Source organism: Loxodonta africana, chromosome 13, assembly GCF_030014295.1.
Source record: "Loxodonta africana isolate mLoxAfr1 chromosome 13, mLoxAfr1.hap2, whole genome shotgun sequence".
Taxonomy (NCBI): Eukaryota; Metazoa; Chordata; class Mammalia; order Proboscidea; family Elephantidae; genus Loxodonta; species Loxodonta africana.
In genome coordinates, this window is record NC_087354.1 from 7,656,398 (window position 1) to 7,682,645 (window position 26,248).

General features: G+C 41.4%; 1 protein-coding gene across 1 annotated transcript in view; it reads right to left on the reverse strand.

Annotated features, from left to right (window-relative positions):
* CYFIP1 (cytoplasmic FMR1 interacting protein 1) overlaps positions 1–26,248 on the reverse strand; it is a 195,790-nt gene that overhangs the window by 158,234 nt on the left and 11,308 nt on the right. The window lies entirely within an intron of this gene.

Below are 26,248 nucleotides of genomic sequence, written 5' to 3' on the forward strand. Positions count from 1 at the left end.
TGCATTTCTTTAATGGCTAATAACCGAGATCATTTCCTCACGTGTCTGCTAGCCACCTGATTATCTTCTTTGGTGAAGTGTGTGTTCATATTCTTGGCTCATTTTTTAATTGGATTATTTGTCTTTTTGTTATTGAGGTGCTGCAATGTCTTGTAGGTTTTAGAGATTAGATCCTTACAATATATCATAGCCAAAATCTTTTTCCCAATCTGTAGGTACCTTTTTTTACTCTTTTGATGAAGTTTCTCTTCTGGTACTTGTACAGTGTTAGCTACAGATTGTATACTATTTATGCCATGTACTAGGGACCTCAATATTGTCCATATTTTTTCTTCCATGATCTCTATCATTTTAGATTTCATATTTAGGCCTTTGATTCATTTTGAGTTAGTTTTTGTGTATGGTGTTAGGTAGGGTCCTATTTCATTTTTTAAAAGCACCATTTGTTAAACAGACTGTCTTTCCCTCATTTAACGGTCTTTGGCCCTTTGTCAAATATCAGCTGCTCATAGACGGATGGCTTTAAGCCTGAGTTCTCCATTCTGTTCCACTGACCTATGCATCTGTTGCACCGGTACCAGGCTGTTTTGACTACCATGGCTGTATAATAGGTTCTAAAATCAGGTAGTATGAGGCCTCCCACTTTGTTCTTCTTCAGTAATGCTTTACTTATCTGGGGCCTCTTCCCTTTTCGTATAAAGTTGGTGATTTCTTTCTCCATTTTGTTAAAAAATGTCACTAGAATTTGGATTGGGATTGCATTGTACCTGTATACCACTTTGGGGAGAATCGACATTTTCACAATGTTGCGTCTTCCTATCCATGAACATGATGTGCTTTTCCACTGATATAGGTCTATTTTGGTTTCTTGCAGTAGCATTTTGTAGTTTCCTTTGTATAGGTCCTTTAAATGCCGTTAGATTTATTCCTAAGGACTTTATCTTCTTGGGGGCTACTATAAATGGTATTGATTTGGTGATTTTCTTTCAGAATTCTTTGTTGGTGTAGAGGAATCCTATTGGTTTTTGTTGTAACCTGCAACTTTGCTGAAATATTCTATTAGTTTCAGAAGCTTTCTTCTGAATTCCTTGGGATTTTGTGTATAAGATCATATCTGCAAATAATTTTACCTCTTCCTTACTAATTTGGATGCTTTTTCTTTCTTTTTCTTGGCTTAGTGATCTAGCTAAGACCTCCAGCACAATGTTGACCAAGAGTGGTGATAAAAGGCATCCTTGTCTGTTTCCTGTTCTCAAGGGGAATGTTTTCAGTCTGTCTCCATTTAGAATGATGTTGGCCACTGGCTTTGTATAAACACCATTTATTATGTCAAGGAATTTCCCTTCTATTTCTATTTCTATTTGGCTGAGAGTTTTTATCAGGAACAGGTGTTAGACTTTGTCAAATGCCTTTTATGCATCAATTGATAAGATTATTTGGTTCTTTCATTTTAATTACGTAGTGGATTACGTTGATTAATTTTCTAATGTTGAACCATCCCTGCATACCTGGTATGAATCCCATTTGGTTGTGTGTATTATTATTATTTGCTATGCTGTTGAATTCTATTGGCAAGAATTTTGTTGAAGATTTTTGCATCCAAGTTCATAAGGGATGTTGGTCTGTAGTTTTTTTTTTTTTTTTTTTTTGTGGGATCTTTGCTTAGCTCTGATATCAGGGTTATGCTGGCTTCATAGAATGAATTCAGGAGTATTACTTTTTTTTCTATGCTTTGTAATAATTTGAGTTGTACTGGTGTGAACTCTTCTTTGAAAGTTTGGTAGAATTCTCCAGTGAAGCTGTCCAGGCCAGGGCTTCTTTTTGTTGGGAGTTTTTTTTTTTTTTTTTAATTACCTCTTTAGTCTCTTCTTTTGTTATGAGTTTGTCTAGTTTTTTTTTTTTTTAATCTCGGTTTGTGTTAGTTTAGGTAGGTGGTAAGTTTCTAGAAATTTATTTCCTGTAGGTTTTGAAATTTGTTAGAGTACAATTTCTCATAGTATTCTGTTATGATTCTTTTTATTCAAGTTGGGTCTGTTGTGATATCACTCATCTCATTGATTATTCAGGTTATTTGCTTCCTCTCCTGTTTTGTTTTTTGTCACTTTGGCCAATGGTTTCATCAATTTTATTGATCTTTTCAAAGAACCAACTTTTGGTCTTGTTGATTCTATTTTTGTTTTTCTCTTTCCTATTTCATTTATTCCTGCTCTAATCTTTATTATTTCCTTTCTTCTGGTGCCTGATGGCTTCTTTTGCTGCTCTCTTTCTATGTGTTCCAGTTGTAGCATTCATGCTTTGATTTTGGCCCTTTCTTCTTTTTGATGTATGCATTTTTTGCTATTTTAAATTGACCTCTAAGCACCACTTTGAAAAGCAAAGATGTCACCTTGAAGAGTAAAGTGCATCTGACCCAAGCCATGGTATTTTCAATCGCATCATATGCATGTGTAAGCTGGACAATAAGGAAGACCAAAGAAGAACTGATGCCTTTGAATTGTGGTGTTGGCAAAGAATACTGAATATACCATGGACTGCCAAAAGAACCAAAAAAATCTGTCTTGGAAGAAGTACAACCAGAATGCTCCTTAGAAGCAAGGATGGTGAGACTGCGACTTACATACTTTGGGCATGTTGTCAAGAGGAATCAGTCCCTGGAGAAGGACATCATGCTTGGTAAAGTACAGGGTCAATGGAAAAGAGGAAGACCCTCAATGAGATGGATTAACACAGTGGCTGCAACAATGAGCTCCAGCATAACATCGATGGTAAAGATGGCACAGGACTGGGCAGTCTTTCTTTCTATGGTACATAAGGTCACTATGAGTCAGAACCAACTTGACAGCACCTGGCAACAACAACAACAAGCACCGCTTTTGCTGTGTCCCAAAGGTTTTGGTAAATATGTTTTCATTCTCATTTGATTCTATGTATTTCTTTATTCCACCCTTGATATCTTCTATAATCCAGTAGCTTTTAAGCGAGGTATTGTTCAGTTTCAATATATTCAATTTTGTTCCTTGTCATTTCTATTACTTATTTCTACTTTTATGCCATTATGATCAGAGAAGATGTTTTGTATTATTTCAGTGTTTTGGATTCTGTTAAAGCTTATTTTGTGGCCTAAAATATGGTCTATTCTGTAGAATGTTTCCCATGTATTGGAAAAGAATGTATGCTTAGCAGTCACGGGGTGGAATGTTCTGTATATGACTACGATTGTGGCATTTAGATCTTCTCTATCTTTACTGAGTTTCTTTCCAGATATTCTGTCTTTCACCAAAAGTGGTGTGTTGACGTCTCCTACTATTATTGTGGAGCTATTACTTTTTCAATGCTGCCAGAGTTGGATTTATGTAAATTTGGAGTCCTGTCTCTAGATGCGTACGTATTTATTGTGGTTATGTCCTCCGGATGTACCGACCCTTTAATCGTTATATAGTGTCCTTCTTTATCCTTTATGGTGGATTTTGTTTTAAAGTCTATCTTATCAGAAATTAGTATTGACACTTCTGCTCTTTTTTTGGTTGTTGTTTGCTTGACATATTTTTTCCATCCCTTGAGTTTTAGTTTATGTCTTTGTGTCTAAGGTATGTCCACTGTAAACAGTATATAGACAGACTGTGTTTTATTCATTTTGCCACACTCTGTCTCTTTACTGGTGTATTTAGGCCATTTGCATTCAGTGTAATTACTGACAGTTTATTGAGTCTACTGATGTCATTTTGATGTTTGTGTGTGGGGAGGGGGTATTCAGTTTCTTTGTTCTGCTTAATTTTCTGTGCTGCATCCTTTTTGTTTATGTATTTTCACCTCTTTCATTACTGTTGATTTCGTGTTTGCTGAGTCTTTATGATTTTCTTTTCATGGGTAGGTTTATACCTATGCATTTTTACCTTTGCAAAAACCAAAGACAAAGAATCCTGAAAGGTATTTTAGTTATCTAGTGCTTCATGTGAGAAAAAATTTTGCTGGATATATAATTCTTGGCTGGCAATCTTTTTTTTTTTTTTCCTTCAAGGCTTTATGTATGTCATTCCATTGCCTTTTTGCCTGCATGGTTTCTGCTAAGTAGTCCAAGCTTAGCCTTATTGGTTCTTCTTTGTAAATGACTTTTGGTCTATCCCTAGCCACTCTTGTTATGGATTGAATTGTGTCCCCCAAAATGTCTGTCAATTTGGCTAGGCCATGATTCCCAGTATTGTGTGTCTGTCCACCATTTTGTCATCTGATGTGATTTTCCTATGTGTTTTAAATCCTGCCTCTATGATGTTAAAAGGCAGGACTCATCTGCAAGATTGTGTCTTAGGTCATTCTCTTTTTAGATATAAAAGAAAGAAGTGAGCAGAGACTTCTCATACCACCAAGAAAGAAGCACCAGGCACACAGCATGTCCTCTGGACCCGGGATCCCTGCACCAGCAGATCCTCGGCCAGGGGAAGATTGATGACAAAGACCTTCCCCCAGAACTGACAGAGAGAAAAAGCCTTCCCCTGAAGCTGGCACCCTGAACTCAGACTTCTAGCCTCCTAGACTGTAAAAGAATAAATTTCTCTTTGTTGAAGCCATCCACTTGTGGTATTTCTGTTACAACGGCACTAGATAACTAAGACAGCTCTCAGGATTCTTTGTCTTTGGCTTTCACAAATTTAATTATGATATGTCTTGGTGGCTTTCTTTTGGGTCTACCCTGTATGGGGCTTGTTGAGTTTCTTGGACAGATATCTTCTTGCCTCTGATGATATTAGGGAAGTTGTCTGTCAGCAAATCTTCAAACAATTCTCTCTGTATTTTTGCTTATTGCCCCCATCCCATTCTGGTACTCTGATCACTCATAGGTTTTTCCTCTTGATAGTATCCCACATAATTTTTAAGCTGTCTTCTTTCTTTTTTCTGATTTTTCCTCAAACTAACTGGTGTCAAGGGATTTATCTTCAATCTCACTAATTCTGACTTCCATTATCTCAATTCTGCTCCCATGACCTTCTCTTGAGTTGTCTAATTTTGAAATTTTATTGTTAATCTTTTGGATTTCTAGTTGCTATCTCTGTATGGTTTCTAATAGCCTGTTTATTCTTTCATTTTGTTCTTGTGTCATTTTCCTGAATTATTCTATTGCTTTATCTGTGTGTTCCTTGGCTTGGTCTGAGTTTTGCCTGATCTCCTTCCTGATCTTTTGCAGAACTCTGTATATAAGTCTTTTGACTTCTTTCTCAGGTAGTTTCATTGCCTTATCTTCTTACGGAGGTTTTCTGGTTCTTTATTTTCGTTGCTTGCTGGAGCGATCTTGTTCTGCTTCTCCATGTAATTTGATATTGACTGTTGTCTCTTAGGGGCCCTGGTGGTACAGTGGTTAAGAGTTTGCCTACTAACCAAAAAGTCAGCAGTTCAAATCCACCACCCGTTCCTTGGAAACCCCATGGGCAGCTCTACTCCATCCTACAGGGTTGCTATGAGTCGGAATCAACTCAACGGCAATGGGTTTGGTTTTTGATTTGTTGTCTCTTAAGCATTAGTTATTATATTTACTTATGTATTGTATTTTTGTTTACTGTGTCCTGTATTTTTGTTTTGTTTTGATATGCCCAAGTGGGCTGGGCATGTGAGCTATCTACTTTGGTTGTTGGCATCGTTGAAGCTCTCACATCCTGTCTCCAAGTGGTCAGAGTAGCTACTAGGTGTGTGAGCCCAGGAGTATGTTCACTGTTCTTTCAGGGGTGTGGTTATTCAGGACACAGATGTCTGGGTCAATGATCACCAAGTGTGTGGTACAGACTCTCCCTGACAGTCCTAGGTGGGTGTGGCTGTGTGGGGGTGTTCAGAACAGGCACAGGTCTCTGGTCACAATGGGGGAGTGATGTGTGGGGCAAGATAGGCTGTCAGCTGCCCTTGGGTGCCTGGATGGAGGGCGTGTCCTCATCCCCTAGGATGCATAGGGAAGGGGTAGTACAGCCGGTCCTTGGGTACCCAGGACCACTAATTCTCAGACTCCTGTCATGGGCAGGTGATGGAGTGGGTGGTACTACCAGCCCTCAGGTGTGGTGGGTGAAGCCCCTTCTTAGGGAGTGGGGCAGTGTCAACTTTCACAAATCTGTAGCTTCCCCTTGAGTGCTGCAAGTGAAAATGGGCCTCAGGAATATGCCCTGCTGTTTTATGTTAACGAGGGCGCACAGTGTTGAATCCGCCCACAAAGGACTGGGCAGGGTGAGCGGTGCTGCGAGTCCATGGATCCTGTATGCCAGTGGCTGGGTGAAGGGGCAGAGCCTCCTGACTGGCCCTGAGTTCCTGGCTTAAGGGGCGTAGTGCTGTTGAATGCCAGAGGACTGGTGTCAGAGCAGGCTGGGGGGTGTGTGAGGAGAAGGAAGTTCTCTGCTGTGAAGCTCTGGTGGGGAGGAGTTATTTTGCCAGCGCACACGGTAGGCTGAGAGCTTGCACTTAACTTCCACAGGTCTAGTGTCACTTCTGCTTGGTTCTGGAGGTACGTGAAGGTTCACTGTATGTGGCTGCACCAGGTGTGGTGGGCCTCGGCTTGGGATGTCGCTGCTTGCCTCAGCCCACGTGTGCAGTGCAGACTCGGGCAGCAGGGCACCAGCGAATCCACAGTCTGTGGTTCTGTCTCTGCTGCTTTTGCACTCTCTCTCCTTCCACCTGCTGCTTAGTCCTATTCTTCAGCTTTATCTTTGACTCGACTCACTTGTTCATTTGGGTTTTTGTTTTAAGAGGGAATTACAGGAAGCATCCGACTGTCCCACTATCTTGACTCCCCCTCCAAGGCGTCTCAGAAAGGCCATTTGTAGACAGCTTCTCTAGGCTGCCAGCCCTCGGGCGACGCCAGCCCCCGGGCGACGCCAGCCCCCGGGCGACGCCAGCCCCCGGGCGACGCCAGCCCCCGGGCGACGCCAGCCCTCGGGTGATGCAGTAGTGTCAGTATTACAATCGGAATGCTTCAGACCACTGTAAAACTACTGACTTTTGCTCAAAAATTTACTTCAAATTTTTAGCTCCAGTATCAAAAATTTTATATTTCCCAGGTCTTTAGGATCTGAAAGAAAGCAGCTGGAAGAAAACATTGAGTGATGTTAAAAAAGCAAAACTATTTCCACTTCTGGCCTATAAAAAAGCAGTAAAACTCCAACACCATTTATGTTTTTAAAAAAGAACTCATAGGCTGCTTATGTACAACCAAACACCTCATAGGAACTGGTTCCTTGGTTTTGAGGTTTAGGGTCATGGTTTCATGGGACATCCTAGTTAACTCGTCTACTAACATGTTTAGTGCTTCTGTTCTACCTCAGTTCGTTTTGTAGTGCCTGGGATCTTAAAAGCTTGCAAGTGGCCATCCAAGGCACAACGATTGGCCTCCATTCACCTGGAGCAACAGGAGAAGGGTATGGAATGCATGGCTAATTGCCTCCATGAACAACTGCCTCCTTTGCCATGAGACCAGAAGAACTGGATGGTGCCCGGATACCATTACTGAACATTTTGATCAAAGAGTCCATAGAAGACATACACATCACCAAAGAAGACACTGAGGCAGCTAACAGATACATGAGGAAATGCTCACGACCATTAGCCATTAGACAAATGCAAATCAAAACTACAATGAGATACCACCTCACCTCAACAAGGCTGGCACTAATCCAAAAAACACAAAATAATAAATGTTGGCAAGGTTTTGGAGAGACTGGAACACTTACACTGCTGGTGGAAATGTAAAAGGGTACAACCAATTTGGAAATCGATTTGGTGCTTCCTTTAAAAGCTAGAAATAGAAGTTTCATACGATCCAGCAATCCCACTCATTGGAATATATCCTAGAGAGACAAGAGCTGTCACACAAATAGATATATGCACACTCATGTTCACTGCAGCACTGTTCATAATAGCAAAAAGATGGAAACAACCTAGGTGCCCATCAACAGACAAATGCAAAACCAAATTATGATACATACACACAAAGGAATACTATGCAACAATGAAGAACAATGATGAATCTGCGAAATAGCTCACAACATGGAGGAATCTGGAAGACATTATGCTGAGTGAAATTAGTCAGTCACAGAAGGACAAATATTGCATGAGACCACTATTACAAGAACTCAAGAAAAGATTTAAACATGATGGTTAAAAGGGTGGGGAGGAAAAGAAAGGGGAATTCACTAACTAGATAGTAGACAAGAATTATCTTAGGTGAAGGGAAGGATGATGCACAGTACCGGGGAACTCAGTACAACTGGACTAAATCAAAAGCTAAGAAGTTTCCTAAATACAACCTAACACTTCGAGGGACAGAGTAGTGGGGCAGTGGCGGGGGAGGGTCTGGGAACCATGGTATCAGGAGACATCTAGGTCAACTCGTATAACAAAGTGTATTAAGAAAATGTTTTGCATCCCATTTTGCTCAGTGGCATCTGAAGTCTTAGAAGCTAGCGAGCGGCCATCTAAGATATACCAACTGGTCCCAACCCACCTGGAACACAGAAGAATGAAGAACACCAAAGATACAAGGAAAATATTAGCCCAAGAGACAGAAAGGACCACATCAGCCTGAGGCCAGAAGAACTAGATGGTGCCCAGCTACCACCGATGACCGCCCTGACAGGGAACACAACAGAGAGTCCCTGACAGATCAGGAGAGAAGTGTGGTGCAGAACTCAAATTCATGTGAAATATCAGACTTAATGGTCTGAATGAGACTGGAGGAACCCTCGAAGCCATGGCCCCCGGATGCTCTGTTAACCCAGAACTGAAGCCATTCCCAAAGCCGACTCCTCAGACAAAAATTAGACTGGACTATAAAACATAAAATAATACTTGGGAAGAGTGTGCTTCTTAGTACAAACAGATACACGAGACTAAATGGGTGGCTCCTGTCTGGAGACAGAATGAGAAGGCAGAAAGAGACAGGAGCTGGATGGAAGGACACAGGAAACCTGGGTGGAACGGGGGGGTGTGTTGTCACATTATAGGGATTACAGCTAGTGTCACATAACAATGTGTATAAACTTTTGTATGAGAAATTAATTTGAGCTGTAAACTTTCACCTAAAGCACAATTTTAAAAAAAAAAAAAAAAGATAGAAGAATCCTGATCAAAAGGGAGACACTGCAGCACAGAATTTCAAATTCTCATAGAATACAGCCTTCCTGGAGCCATGAAGAGTGGATGGACCTCTGAAACTACTGCCCTGAGATAATCTTTAAAACTTAAAACTAAAAATATCCCCTGAAGTCATCTTAAAACCAAAAATATTTTAGCTTAACTAGTAAAAAATGTCTGCCTTGAGCGTTATGTTCTTTTAAGAACTATCTATGTGGGATCAAAGTGACAACAGCAACTCAAAAGATCAGATAGGAACTTTAGGGGCCTGTCAGTTTACGTTAATGAGGAACAACTCAGTAAAGGAGGGTGAGAATGGCTGCACAACTCCAAGAATGTAATTAATGTCATTAAACTGTACATGTAGAAATTTTTGAACTGGTGTACATTCTGCTATGTATAGGCTCAACAACAACAAAATAAGTAAAATTTAGGGGAATAGAAAGAACTATCTTTTAGAGATATAAACTAAAGTATTTATGAATGAAATGAAATGCTGTACCTGGCATTTGTTTCAAAATCATACAGTGTACGGAAGGGGTTATAGTTGAAAGATCATTGCTGACGGTGTATTACAACACTGGCTATACTTCTGTATATTCTGAAATTTTGTTTATTTTTAAATTCTCTCTATATATGTGTGTATGCACGTATGTACTATTAGAGTTCAACTCCCAGAGTGAATTTAAATGCCGTGTTACCATCCTCATGTCATGCAGGATGATGCAGGAGCTCCAACGCCAAGGGCAGTCAGCAAGCAGATGGCTCACACTTATTTAGAATTCATTTTTTTTCTGGTTAGTTTCGCCCCTCTATATTTCCCCCCTCTGGTAATTAAAACGCTTTCAAGAGGTAAGAATGTTTTGCAAAGAAGTGTTTTCAACCTATTTTGCAAGGCTGATAAGGTCATTATTGACTTTTGCTACACTATTAAAAGGAAAAAGTAAGAACGGTTGCTCTCAAGTCCACTTTAACTCAAAGCAACCCCATGGGTACGGAGTAGAGCTATGCTCCACACGGTTTTCAAGGACGCAGGTCACTGGGCCTTTCTTCCAGCGCACTTGTGGGTGGGATTCAACTGCCAAACTGTCAGTCCGGCACTAACTGAATGCACCACCTTGAAACTCCTACATTATTAAGAGAACCGTATGTATGTATGTTCTCAAAAACAAAAAAAGCCAAACCCACTGCCGTCGAGTCGATTCCAATTTATAGCGACCCTACGGGACAAAGTAGAACTGCTCCATAGAGTTTCCAAGGAGCATCTGGCGGATTTGAACTGCAGACCTCCTGGTTAGCAGCCGTAGCACTTAACCACTACGCCACCAGGGTCTCCGTATATATTCTCAAAGACAAAAATATAATAAATTATAAAATAAAATCTGAGAGTTGCAGAGACCTCAGAAGGGTCCTGCACAGTGCTAGGGCCTCTACCAGAGCTCCAGGGCTCCTCAGGCCAGTCTTCCCAAAGCTACTCCTAGGAGGAAAGCCAGGCTGATGTGAACTGATTCAAATACCACTCCACTCAGTACCCCCAGATCCTGATTTATGAATCCCCAGGGAGCTGGGGTATGAGCTGGTTGTAAATAAACACTGCAGAAAAAAATCATCAGGGAGGCGTAGTGATAAAGGAAAGATTGTCAAAACTTAACCCCAGTCCAAGCCTCAATTCAGTAGAGCTGGAGTGGGCAGGACCTACATTTTTAACAACCCTACCCTTGTAGACAGGTACACACACTCCTGATTCTGAAGTAGGAATCTCTGGCTTTGAGAATCTGTTTCAGAGCAGTGGTCTCTAATGTGGGATGTATCATATAATCCCTTGGAATAAAGAAGAAAATACTGATCTGTATTTTTACCTAACAAGGACAAAAAATTCAGTTTTCCTAATAGTTAATACATCAACCTCCTCCCTCAGTTTACAATGTCCTGAAGGAGACACATGAGTCCAAAGGGTCTCCCTCCAGCCCACAGTCCCCATCACAGAAGGCCCAGCCAAGGGTATCAAGAGATGATAACACTGAGTTTTAATTAAACTAACCCTTACAAACATTCCCACAAAACACTGCAGATGTAGGAGAACATGAGTAACACCAGCGACAGCCAACCAAAAGACAATGAAAAGTCAACGCCATCCTGAAAATGTCTGACATAAGAATCCGTATCCAGGAGGATTCTGGGAAGATGGCAGCATAAACAGATCACTGTTCCCACCATCAGTACAAAAACAATAAGACAACCAGAAAAACAGTGCTCAGCCTTAAGGGACTCTGCCTCAGGGAGCAGCAAAGAACTGCAAACAGGCAAGAATCAAGGACTAGGTTGGAAAATCGCTTCTCACAGTGACCCTGCCCCTCTCCTTCCTCAGCCATGAGGACTGCCAGCTGTTGTAAACCAGGGAACCAATCCCTACCAAAGTCAGCTTCCCTAAGTACCACATCCCCCGCCTTTGCAAAGAGACAGAACCCCAAGTTTCTGCTCTAAACTCAACAAGGCAGACCTCCCCAGGGGTCTGAATGTTCAGAAAGCGCCAGCAACTCCCCAACCTGGTAGCTATTGCTGCAGTAGAGTTGGTTCCCAGAGACAGCACTCTGCCTCCCTGCCTTTCTGCACACCAAATAGCTCTGGCCTCAGAAATTAACGGGACAGATCACCCTGGCGGTCAGTTCAGGTCTGACTGCCCCACTCTGGTCAGCGCTGAGGACTGCAGACTGAGGCTGCTGTGCGCTAGGAAGCAGGCATCTTGGGCTGAGTCTGTACTAACAGCCAACATATCACTCAGGGGGCTCTGACAGTAACAAGGCAGGCCTTCTTGGGGTGTGTTCAGAGCATGACAACTGTGAGTTGCCAGGGTGCTACTAATTGCTCCAGAAGGCCCCTTACAGTGGAATTTGCTCCCATGGCCAGCACTCTGCCAGCCTATACACGCTATAGCTTAAGCTTCCAATATAAATAGGACAGGTCTCCCTGGGGGTCAGTTCTGGTCTGTCTGCCACCCTTCCAGTTGGCACTGAGGACTGCTGACTGAGGATGCTGAGTGCTAGGAAGCAGGCACCTTGAGTGGAGCCTATATACACACCCAATGTACCCCAAGGGGGGCTCTGATAGCAATAAGGCAGACATCCCTGGGCAACCGCTTGGAGCATGACAGCCCCCTCCCCCCAACCCAGGAACTGCTGGCTTCCAGACAACGTTGCTACAAAAGGACCCTGTAATGGAGCTTGCTCCTATAGTCAGCACTCTACCTGCCCACACACCCAATAGCCCAGGTCTCCAAAATCAGTAAGACAGATCTCCCTGTGGGTGAATTCAGGTCCGTCTGCACCCCGCTTCTGGTCAGCACTAAGGACTGCTGACTGAGGCTACTGTGTGCTAGGAAGGTGTCTGCACCCGCTCCCAACATACTATTGGTGGGGCTCTGATAGTAACAAGGCAGACCTCCCTGGAGGTCCATTTGGAGCATGCCAGCCCCTTTCCCACCAGGTAATAACTGCCTACTGTTGGACTGATACATATTCCTATAGAAGGTCTCCTGCAGGGAAACCAAGAGGTGGTTCAGCTGTTAGAAATTGTTCCCCCAACTACAACAGCACTGCTAGGGCTCTGAAATCAAGAAGACAGATGTCTCAGAGGTCCTTCCGGAGAGTGCCAGTCCTTCCTTCACCTGATATGAAGTAAAGTCAGCCTGTGCTTCCCCTGAATGCTAGCTCAGATATAAGCAGCCACCATAGAGCAGGTAAGGAAGCCTCAGGCAAAACCTGGGGGCAACACCCAGCACCACAGAGGGCTCACTAAGTGTAAGCTTTCCTACTAAAAACTTGATTGCAGAAACAGAGCAGGGGAGGGAATAATAACCAGAGAGAGAGGTCTGCGCCCCCATGGATAGACTGATGAGTGTGCCGTATTGCACTTTAGTGGCAGTGCCATCTCATGGCAAGATTCATGGCCTGTTCTCTGGTATATTTACGAGACACTGAAAATTGCAAACCGAGATCTAGAACTTTCAAATCCTAATTAAATCAGGGAGGGAGAAGGAGCTATCACAGGGTCAGAGATCAAGCGGTAAGCAAAGGCTCTTTCTTGCAGAAAATAATGCAGCCCAAACCAAATAATATTGGTGAGAACTGAGAAAGGTAACACCCTCAATAACTCCAGTGCTCCAGCAAAAAAATCACAGGTCACATAAAGACGAGAGAAACGCTGGTATACCCAAACGAACATGACGAAGGGAGTGAAACCGCGTGTGTGGAAGCCCAAAGATGAACAGAGTAGAAGAATATAATACAAGGTTAAACATAATCAAAGAAGTACGAGAAAACACAGAGCTCAAAAAGAAATGAGGAAAATAACGCACTAAAAAAACAAGGATTTTTTAAAAAGAAGAAAAACCAGACAAAAATACTGCAACTGAAAGAAACAAACACTGAAATGAGAACCATAACGGAAGGATTTAACAATGGATTAAATCAGGCAGAACAAAGAATCAACAAACTAGAGGACACGATAGTGAAAATTATGGAGGCTGAAGAACAAAAAGAATGGGGACTGCCGTACACTGGGTTCTCTAGAGAAGCAAAACCAATAAAACATATGACTATATAGAGAGAGATTTAGATCAAAGAAATGGCTCACGCAGTTGTAATGGCTGGAACATTCTAAGATTAGACAGAGGCTTTTCCCAATTTATGTAGCCGCAGGGGCTAGAGAACCCAAGATTGGCAGGTCAGAATGCAGGGCTCTTGCTCACAGGCTGTGAGTATCGACCAATCCCAAGACTGGCAGGCAAGACCACAAGGCTTCTCCTGATTCACATAGGTGCAGGGACTGGTTAACTCAAGATCAGCAGGTCAGAGAGCAGGGCTCCGCTCACAGGCTATGAAGATCGAGACAACCCAAGATCAGCAGACAAGCTGATAGCTCAAGTCCCAAGAACCAGAGGTCACACAAACAGGAGGGAGCCGTAGGATCCAGAGCAAGCAAAAAGCTACAATGTTTGCTTATATTCAGATGCAGCCCACACCCCCAAAGAGACTCTCTTTCAACCGACTGGCTACTACAGCAGAACCCATCATGGGAGCAATCACATATAAACACTGGGATTCATGGGCCAGCCAAGCTGACACACAATCTTAACCACCACAGAGACTTAAGACTGCGGAACACAGCTTAGTAAAATTATGGAACACCATCAAAGATCCGGGGCAGTTCTGCTCTGTCCTACAGGGTCGCTATGAGTTGGAATTGACTCAATGACAATGAGTTTGTTTTTGGTGTCAAGAGATCTAATCATGGGAATTCCAGAACGAGATGAGACAGAAAAATGGACAGAAAAAATATCTGAAGAAGAAATGACAGAAAATATCTGACAAAGAACATGAATGTACAAATCCAAGAAACCCAAAGAAATTCAAGCAGGAAAACAAAAAGTTCTACACTGAATTCTTAGAAGAAACTGCAGGGACAATGTTGTTGGGCCTACCTTTTAACAATGGATTATCTAACATAATAACAACAGCACAAACGGCAGAAGACAAAATAAACAGGACTTCACAAAAATTAAGAAGTATTGTTCACAAAAAGACTTCACCAAAAAAAGTGAAAAGATAAGCTACCAACTTGGAGAATATCTTCAGAAACCATATAACCAATAAGAATCCAATAACCAATATATGTATAAAACTTCAAAAACTTAACAAAAAGACAACCCCATCAAAAAATGGGCAAAAGACTTGAACAGACATTTCACCAAAGAATATATACCTATGGCCACCAAACACATAAAGGTGCTCAACATCAAAGAGACGCAAATCAAAACCACAATGAGATTAACATTTCATGGCCCCTAGGATGGCCTCCTTCAAAAGACAGAAATAGAAATATCATACGATCCAGCATCCCCCCTACAAGGAATACATCCTAGAGAAATAAGAGCCGTCACATGAAAAGACATATGCACCAAAAAACCAACAAAACCCGCTGCTGTTGAGTCAGTTTTCACAATAGCATAAAGATGAAAACAACCTAAATGCCCATCAAAAGATGAATGGATAAACAAATTATGGTACATACATACAATGGAATACTACACAACGATAAAGAACGACGATAGATCCGCGAAGTATCTCACAACATGAATGAATCTGGATGTCCTTATGCTGAATGAAGTAAGTCAATCACAAAAAGACTAATACTGTATGAGGCCACTATTATAAAAACTCAAGGAAAGGTTTACAGACAGAAAAAAAAAATCTTTGATGGTTACGAGGAAGGGGAGGGAAAATCATTAACCAGTGAGTAGACAAGTTTTAACTCTGGTGAAGGGAAAGACAACACACAATATAGGTGAAGTCAGTACAACTTGTCCAAGATATATATCCTGATATCTTGAGGGACCAAGGTACTGGGGCTAAGGGCTGGACCCCATGATCTTGGTGGACATCCAGGTCAACTGACATAACACAGTTCATAAAGAAGATGTTCTACATCCTACTGTGGTGAGTAGCAAGTGAGGTCTTAAAAGCTTGCGAGGAGCCATCTAAAATACATCCATTGGTCCCATCTTGTCTGGAGCAAAGGAGAATGAAAAAAAAAAAAAAATGCGAGGAAAATATCACTCCAAAGGACTAATGGACCACATGAACCACAGCCTCCACCAGCCCCAGCACAGAAGAACTAGATGGTGTCTGGTTGCCACCACTGACATCTCTGACAGGGATCACAACAGAGGGTCCCGGACAGAGCAGGAGAAAAATGTAGAATAAAATTCAAATTCACAAAAAAGACCAGGCTTACTGGTCTGACAGAGACTGGAAGAACCTCTGAGACTATGGCTCCCAGACACCCTGTGAACTCAGAGCAGAAGCCACTCCTGAAGTCCACCTTTCGGCCAAAGATTAAACAGGCTTATTAAATAACACATGTGATGAATGTGCTTCGCAATCCAATCAAGTATACGAGACAAAATGGAAGACACCTACCCAAAAGCAAAGATGAGAATTTCTGACAGGAAAATGGGACAAATGGAAACTGGGAACCCTCGGTGGAAAGGGGAAAAAGTGCTGACCGTTGCGGGGATTGCAATCAAAGTCACAAAACAATCTGTGTATCATTATTTTACCGAGAAACTAATTTGCATCGTAAACTTTCACCTGAAGCGTACACAGAAAAAAAGAAAAATAACATACTTTGGCAAGAATGTAGGGAAACTGGAACCCTTACCATATCGCAGCAATTCCAATGCTAGGGATATATTCACTATATAAAACAGCGACACAAACATATGTACACCAATGTTAATTGCAGCATTATTCACAAGAGCCAAGAGGTGGAAACAACCTAAATGCCCAGCAATGGATAAATGGATCAACGAAACACAGTACATATACACAATGCCATACCACTCAGCCAGAAAGAGAACTGAAGTCCTGATACACTTTACAACATGGATGGAGCTTGAAGACATTATGCTGAGTGTAATAAGTCAATCGAAAAAGGACAAATAATGTATGATCTCATTTACATAAAAAGGTAAGAAAAGGCAAATGTTAGAAACCAAAGCTTATTAGTGATTACCACAGAAGAGGGGAAGGGGGAAAGGGGATCGGGGTGTCACTGCTTATGCAGCACTGAGCCTCTGTACACGATGATGGAAAAATTACAGTGATTAAGGGTAAGGGCTGCACAGCCAATTAATGTAACTGCTGTCAGTAAGTTGTACACCTGTTAAAAGCTGAATTGGCAAAAATTGTGTCACAGATATATTTACAACAACCACAAAAACGCTGAGACTGCTTGCGTACAAACAATCTGATGTCTTCGTTTGGAAGTTTGGGGTCATGGTTTCATGGCATATCCCAGTAAATTGGCCTAATATCATGTTTAGAGCTTCTGTTCTATGTCCTAGTTCACTGCATAGTGCCTGGGGTCTTAAAAGCCTGCAAGCAGCCATCCAAATTACAACTGGCCTCTATTCACCCACAGCAACAGCATCAGGAATAAAATGAAGACAGGTAAAGTGTGGTTAATTACCTCCATGAACAACTGCCTCCTTTGCCATGAGACCAGGAGAACCGGATGATGCCCGGCTACCATTACTAAACATTTTGATTAAAGACTCCATAGAAGAATCCTGACCAAAAGGGAGAAAATACAAAACATAATTTCAAACTCTGAAGGACTCCTGACTTTCTGGAGCCATGGAGTCTAGACGAATCCCTTAAACTACTGCCCTGAGATAAACCTTAAAACTTAAACCAAAAATATCCCCATGAGTCTTCTTTAAACCAAACAATAAACCCAAACCCACTGCCATCGAGTCGATTCCGACTCATAGCGATCCCGTAGGACAGAGTAGAACTGCCCCATAGAGTTTCCAAGGAACACCTGGTAGATATGAACCACCAACCTTTTGGTTAGCAGCTAGAGCACTTCACCACTACGCCACCAGGGTTACGGGCTCAAAGTGAAAATAGATAGGAAATTCAGGGGTCAGTTAGTTTATATTAATGGGGGAGAAATAATTTGGTAAAGAAGGATGAGAATGGTAGCAAAACTTGAGGAATGTAATCAATATCACCTAATTTTACATGTAGAAACTTTTGAATTGGTATATGCTCTGCTGTGTATATTTTCAACAACAAATTAAATAAAAAAGAAGAATCTGCATTCAGCACAGTAACCATGAACCTCACCCTAAGTATGCTGTGCACTGGGATGTCCTAGGAACGGCCGCTAGAAGCCAGCAGATCAGCAAGGCAAACAGCCTGGCTTACTGCATCCTGAGCTCAACTTGTAAAAAATGTCATCTATCATGCATACTTTATGACATACTCAACATGCTACACTGAAGATACTGTTTCCATTTATAGATAAATACCCAGATTTGGGAACATGTTCAGAAACGTGGTAGAAATGAAGTGAGTAATCAAAAAGGACCAGGCACTCATAAGTATGAAGTGAAATATCGTGTTTCTCAAAGCTTTTGTCTTTTTTTTTTTTTTTTTGTCGTTAGGTGCTGTACAGTCGGTTCTGACTCACAGTGGCCCTATGTACAACAAAATGAAACGCTGCCGGATCCTGTGCCATCCTCAAAATCGTTCCTATGGTTGAGCCCACTGTTGAGGGTCCTCGTCTTTTTCACTGACCCTCTACTTTTCCAAATATGATGTCCTTCTCCCAGGACTGGTCCCTCCTTATACCTTGACTGGTCTCAAGGTAATTGAGACAAAGTCTCACCATCTTCACTTCTAAGGAGCATTCTGGCTGTACTTCTTCCAAGGCAGGATTTGTTCATTCTTCTGGCAGTCCATGGTGTACTCAATAGTCTTTACCAAAACCATACTTCAAATGCACTAATTCTTCTTCAGTTTTTCTTATTCATTGCCCAGTTTTCACATGCATATGCAGCGACTGAACACACCATGGCTTGGGTTAGGAGGACCTTAGTCCTCAAAGTGACATCTTTGCTTTTGAAAACTTTAAAAAGATCTTTTGCGGCACATTTGCCCAATGCAGTATGTCATGTCATTTCTTGACTGCTCCTCCCATGGGTGTTGACTGTGGATCCAGGCAAAATAAAATCCTTGAGAATTTCAATATTTTCTCCATAAGCTTATTTATTCTTTTTATTTTTTATTGTACTTTAGATGGTTTACAGAACAAACTAGCTTCTCATTAAATACTTAGTACACATACTTTACTATGACATTGGTTTACAACCCCACGACACGTCAACACTCTCCCTTTCCCACCCTGGGTTCCCTATTACCAGCTTTCCTGTTCCCTCCTGAATTCCAGTCCCTGCCCCAGGGCTGCTGTGCCCCTTATTCTGGTTTTATTCCATGGGCCCGTTCAACAACTTTGGCATCTAAGTTCAGGAGGGATATAGGTCTGTAATTTTCTTTTCTTGTGATGTCTTTACCTGGTTTTGGTATCAGGGATACGCTGGCTTCATAGAATGAGTTTGGGAGTATTCCGCCCTTTTCTATGCTCTGAAATACCTTTAGTAATAGTGGTGTTAACTCTTCTCTGAAAGTTTGGTAGAACTCTGCTGTGAAGCTGTCCAGGCCAGGGCTTTTTTTAGGTGGGGAGTTTTTTGATTACCTTTTCAATCTCTTCTTCTGTTATGGGTCTATTTAGTTGTTCTACCTCTGTTTGTGTTAGTTTAGGTAGGTAGTGTGTTTCTAGGAATTCATCCATTTCTTCTGGGTTTTCAAATTTGTTAGAGCATAACTTTTCATAGTAATCTGATATGACTCTTAATTTCAGTTGGGTCTGTTGCAATATCGCCCGTCTCATTTCTTATTCAGGTTATTTGCTTCTTCTCCTGTTTTTCTTTTGTCTGTTTGGGCAATGGTTCATCAATTTTGCTAATTTTTTCAAAGAATCAGCTTTTGATCTTCTAATTCTTTCAATTATTTTTCTATTTTCTATTTAATTCTGCTCTAATTCTTACTATTTGCTTTCTTCTAGTGCCTGAGGGTTTCTTTCATTGTCCTCTTACTATTTGTTCAAGTTGTAGGGATAATTCTTTGATTTTGGCTCTTTCTTCTTTATGTATGTGTGCATATATCGATATAAACTGACCTCTGAGCACTACTTTCGCTGTGTCCCAAACGTTCTGACAGGAAGTGTTTTCATTCTCATTGGTTTCTATGATTTTCTTTATTCCATCCTTAATGTCCTCTATAACCCAGTCGTTTTTGAGCCGCGTACTGTTCAGTTTCCAAGTGTTTCATTTCTTTTCCCTGCTTTTTCTGTTACTGATTGCTACGTTTATGGCCTTATGGTCAGAGAAGATGCTTTATAATACTTCAATGTTTTGGATTCTGCTAAGGCTTGCTTTATGACCTAATATGTGGTCTATCCTAGAGAATGTTCCATGTGCACTAGAAAAGAAAGTATACTTGGCTGCTGTTGGGTGGAGTGTTCTGCATATGTCTATGAGGTCAAGTTGGTTGACTGTGGCATTTAGATCTTCCGTGTCTTTATTGAGTTTCTTTCTGGATGTCCTGTCCCTCACTGAAATTGGTGTGCTAAAGTCTCCTACTATTATTTTGGAGCTGTCTGTCTCACTTTTCAATGCTGATGGAGTTTGTTTTATGTACCTTGCAGCCCTGTCATTGGGTGCAAAAATATTTAATATGGTTATATCCTCCTGGTATACTGTCCCTTTAATCATTATATAGTACCCTCATTGTTTGTGGTGGATTTAACTTTAAAGTCTATTTTGTCAGAAATTAATATTGTCACTCCTGCTCTTTTTGATTGTTGTTTGTGTATTTTTTTCCATCCTTTGAGTTTTAGTTTGTTTGTGTCTCTAAGGTATGTCTCTTGTAGGTAGCATATAGACAGATCATGTTTTTTAATCCATTCTGCCCCTCTCTCATCTCTTTATTGATGCATTTAGTCCATTTACATTCAGTGTAATTATGGATAGGTATGAATTTAGTGCTATCATCTTGATTTTTTTTCTGTATGTTGTTGACTATTTCTTGTTTCCACTTAGTTTTTTGTGCTGAGTAGTTTATTTTTATATATTGCCTTTTCCTCATGTTCGTTGTTGACTTTATTCCTGCTGAGTCTCTTTTTTTCTTGTGTTTTATTTTGATGTGCAGGATAGTTTGACTCCTTTGTGGTTACCTTAATATTTACCTCTATTTTTCTAAATTTAAACCTAGCTATTATTTCTTTGTATCGCCTTGTCTTCCTTTCCATATGAAAGATCTATGACTACCTTTCTTAGTCCCTCTTTATTTTAATGTTGTCTTCTTTTACATAATAACATTGCTGTTTCCCTTTCTTGAGCATTTTTTTCTCTTATTTTTGTGATTTCCCTCTCTGGGTTGACATCTGATTGTTCTGTGCAGCGTTCTAGTCTTGGGTTGAAACCTGATATTATTGATCTTCTAACCAAAGAACTCCCTTTAGCATTTCTTGTAGTTTTGATTTGGTTTTTACAAATTCCATAAACTTCTGTTTATCTGCAAATGTCCTAATTTCACCTTCGTATTTGAGAGACAGTTTCGCTGGATATTTGATTCTTGACGGGCAATGGTTTTTCAGCAATATTTTATATAAGTCATCCCACTGCCTTCTTGCCTGCATGTTTTCTGCTGAGTAATATTCTCAATGACTCTCTTTTGTAGGTGACTTTTCATTTATCCCTCGCTGCTCTTAAAATTCTCTTTATCTTTCATTTTGACAAGTTTGATTATATCTTGGTGACTTTCTTCTAAAATCTACCTTATGTGGAGTTCGATGAACATCTTGGGTAGATATCGTCTCATCTTTCACGATATCAGGTAAGTTTTCTGCCAATAAATCTTCAACAATTCTCTCTATTTTCTGTTATCCCTCTCTGTTCTGGTACTCCAATCATTCGTAGGTTATTTCTCTTGATAGAGTCCCACATGATTCTTAAGGTTTCTTCATTTTTTTTAATTCTTTTTTCTGATTTTTCTTCAAATATATTGGTGCTAAGTGTTTTATCTTCAAGTTCACAAATTCTGCCTTCCACTTGCTCAATTCTGCTCCTCTGACTTTCTACTGAGTTGTCTAATTCTGTAATTTTACTGTTAATGTTCTGAATTTCTGATTGCTATCTGTCTATGGATTTTTCCTGCTTATTAAATTTTTCATTCTGTTCTTGAATAACCTTTTTAATTTCTTCAACTGCTTTATCTGTGTGTTCCTTGGCTTGTTCTGCATATTGCCTCATTTCCTTCCTGATGTCTTGAAGGGTTCTGTATATTAATCCTTTGTATTCTGCATCCAGTAATTCCAGGAAAGCACTTTGATCTAGAAGATCCCTTGATTCTTTGTTTTGAGAGCTTGTTGAGGAGATCATCATCTGTTTCTTTATGTGACTTGATATTGACTGTTGACTCCGAGGCACCTATAAGTTATTGTTTTAAATTATTTTCCGTTTGTTTACTGTATCACAGCTTCTTGCTGTTTTGTTTTGACATGCCCAAATGGGTTGCTTGAGTGAGCTAGCTTGATTATTTTTGCCTTTGGAGCTCTGACATCCTATCCCCAGATGGCTAGAGCTGTTATCAGGTATATCAGTCTAGGAGTCCATTCACTTTTCTTATATGAGTTCAGCTCAGGTGTCCAGGTAGCTGATAATCAAGTGTGTGGTACAGGCCCTGTCCTACAGTCTTGGAGGGACAGGGGTGATTGGCGTAGGTACGGTTATCTGGTTGCAGCAGGGGGTCATGCTTTGAAAGAGGCAGGGGGCTGAGAATCATCCCCCAAGTTTCTCTGAGGAAAGCATGTCCCTTTTCCCTAGAACGTACAGGTGGGCGGGTTCCGCAGAGGGACCATGGGCACGCACTGTTTTTGATTGTAAGGACTGGGAGGTGCCAGATATCCCTGGACCCCTGTTGCAGGTGGCTGGGTGATCTGAATGGAGCCACCAGTCCTTAGGCCCCTGATGTGGGTAGGTGAGGACCCTGTTTAACAGGCAAAATGGTGTCAAACAGCAAACACCCACCTCTCCACTGCGCAGCTGAAACCATTGTAGTCTGCTAACAAGGGCCTATTCTCCTGAAATAGGCCCACGCAGGTCCATGCAGGGGGAAATGTACTCAAAGTCCCCGAACTGTTTATGCCTGGACAGGAGCCGCTTCTGTCCTGAGCTCCCCCAGTTAGTGGAGCTGGCAAATTATCTTTTCCCCCACTTGCGAATTTATTCCTTCTCCAAGGCCAGGAGGATTGCTCTAGGCATTCAACAGGGCCTATCTCAGGGCCAGGAAAATCAACAGCTGCCGAAGCCGGCTTGGGGGAAGGGAAAAGTGCAGTAAAGTATACCCAAATACTTAGCTTTGGCTGAGAGCACCATTCTTCTCTGGTTCCAAAGGTGTGAGTAGGCTGTGTGGCTGGCTGCTTCTCCCTGAGGAATCTGCGACTGAACGCTAGTACCAGCCTGCTGCAGCCACTCTTGGAAATGGTGCCTGAGGGATCCCGGCAATTCAGGTTCTGTAACTCCTCTCTACTTCTGAACCGTCTCTCCCTCCCCCTTCTGCTCAGTTCATTTTCTAACTTTGCCTTTGATGTTCAGGGCTCCTGGCTTGTCATAAATATACTCGTTTCACTTGTTTTTCGGGTCTTTGTCGTAAGAGGGCTCACCAGAAGCATCTGTCCATTCCACCATCTCAGCCCTACCTCCTCTCCATTTATGTTTGATGTTGCTTATTAGGCCAGTTTTAAGGATTTTTGTTTCTTTATGTTGAGATGCAATTCATATTAAAGGCCGAAGCCTCTGATCTTCATCAGTAAGTGCTTCAAGTCCTCTTCCCTATCAGCAAGGAGAGTTGTGTCATCTGGGTATCACAGATTGATAATGAGTCTTCCTCCAATCCGATGCCACGTTCTTCTTCACAAAGCCCAGCTTCTCTGATTATGTGCTCAGGATACAGATTGAATGGGTATGGTGAAATAGTACATCTATGACTCACACCTTTTCTGATTTTAAACCATGCAATATCAACTCATTTCAAATGATTGCCTCTTGGTCTATGTACAAGTTCCAAAGGAGCACAATTAAGTCTTTCCGTTCTTTGCAAAGTTATCCATAACTTTTTAAGATCCACACAACTAACAGCTTTGAACAGTCAATAAAACACAGGGAAATCTCTTTCTGGTATTCTCTGCTTTCCGCCAAGATCCATTTGACATCAGCAATGATATCCCTTATTTCACATCCTCTTCTGGATCCAGTTTGAATTTCTGGCAACTCCCTGTTGACGTACTGCTGCCACCGTCTGAATTATCTTCAGCAAAATTTTACTTGCGTGTGATATTAACATTGTTCGATAATTTCTGCTTTCTGTTGGATCACCTTTCTTTGGAATGGGCACAAATATGGATCTATTCCAGTCAGTTGGCCAGGCAGCTGTCTTTCAAATTTCGTAGCATAGACAAGTTAGCACTTCTAGTGCTGCATCCGTTTATTGAAACGTTTCGGTTGTTATTCCATCAATTCCTGGAGCCTTGTTTTTTGCCAATGCCTTCAGTACAGCTTGGGCTTCTTCCTCCAGTACTATTGGTTCTTGAGCATATGCTACTTCATGAAATGGCTGAACGTCCACCAACTGTTTTTGGTACGGTGACTCTGTTTTTTCCTTCCATCTTCTATTGATGCTTCCGGCATTATTCAATTTTTTATACATTTAATCCTTCAGTATTGCAACTTGAGGCTTGAATTTCCTCTTCAGTTCTTTCTGCTTTGCCAAGAGAGTTCTTCCCTTTTGGTTTTTCTAATCCCAGGTCTTTGCACATTTCATTATAATACTTCACTTTGTCTTAAGTTACCATTTGAAATCTTCTGTTCAGCTCTTTTACGTCATCATTTCTTCCATTTGCTTTAGTTATTCTCTCCGTTCAAGAGGAAGTTTTGGAATCTCTTCTGACATCCATTTTGGTCTTTTCTTTCTTTCCTGTCTTCTTATGACCTTTTGCTTTCTTTGTGTATGATGTCCATGATATCATACCACAACTTACCTGGTCTTTGGACAATTACTGTTCACAGCATCAAATCTATTCTTAAGACAATCTCCAAATTTAGGCGGCATATACTCAAGGTCATATTTGGCTCTCGTGGACTTGTTTTTAATTTTCTTCAACTTCGACTTGAATTTCCACGTGAGTAACTGATGGTCTGTTCTGCGGTTGGTCCCTGGCCTTGTTCTGATTGGTGATATTGAGCTTCTCCATTGTCTTTTTCCACAGATGTAGTCAATGTGATTCCTAGTGAGGTCCAAGTGTATGTTGTTGTTGTTGTTGTTGTTGTTGTTGTTGTTGTTGTTGTTAGATGCCGTCGAGTTGATTTTGACTCATAGCGACCCTATGCACAACAGAACTAAATGCTGCCCGGTCCTGAGACATCCTTACAATCATTGTTATGTTTGAGCTCATCGTTGCAGCCACTATCAATCCACCTCGTTGAGGGTCTTCCTCTTTTCCGCTGACCCTGTACTCTGCCAAGCATGATGTCCTTCCCCTGACAACATGTCCAAAGTATGTAAGACACGGTCTCGCCAACCTTGCCTCTAAGGGGCATTCTGGCTGTACCTCTTCTAAGACAGATTTGTTCATTCTTTTGGCAGTCCGTAGTATCTTCAATATTCTTCACCAACACCGCAAATCAAAGGCATCAACTCTTCTTCAGTCTTCCTTATTCATTGTCCAGCTTTCACAGGCATGTGATATGACTGAAAATACCATGGCTTGGGTCAGGCATACCTTAGTCTTCAAGGTGACATCTTTGCTCTTCAACACTTTACAGAGGACCTTTGCAGCAGATTTACCCAGCAGTATATCAACAGGGAACTGCCAGAAATTCAGGCCCGTTTCAGAAGAGGATGTGGAACCAGGGATATCATTGCTGATGTCAGATGGATCCTGGCTGAAAGCAGTATATTGACAGGGAACTGCCAGAAATTCAGGCCGGTTTCAGAAGAGGACGTGGAACCAGGGATATCATTGCTAATGTCAGACGGATCCTGACTGAAAGCAGAGAATACCATAAGGATGTTTACCTGTGTTTTATTGACTATGCAAAGGCATTTGACTGTGTGGATCATAACAAATTTGGGATAACACTGTGAAGAATGGGAATTTCAGAACACTTAATTGTGCTCATGAGGAGCCTTTACATAGATCAAGAGGCAGCTGTTCGGATAGAACAAGTGGATACTGATCGGTTTAAAGTCAGGAAACGTGTGTGTCAGGGTTGTATTCTTTCACCATACCCATTCGATCTGTAAGCTGAGCAAATAATACGAGAAGCTGGAATATATGAAGAACGGGGCATCAGGATTGGAGGAAGATTCGATAACAACCTGCATTATGCAGATGATACAACCTTGCTTGCTGAAAGTGAAGAGGACTTGAAGCACTTACTAATGAATGAAGATCAAAGATCACAGCCTTCAGTATGGGTTGCACCTCAGCATAAAGAAAACAAAAGTCCTCACAACTGGACCAATGAGCAACATCATGATAAGTAGAGAAAAGACTGAAGTTGTCAAGGATTTCATTTTACTTGGATCCACAATCAACAGCCATGGAAGCAGCAGTCAAGAAATCAAAAACGCATTGCATTGGGTAAATCTGCTGCAAAGGACCTCTTTAAAGGACCTCTAAG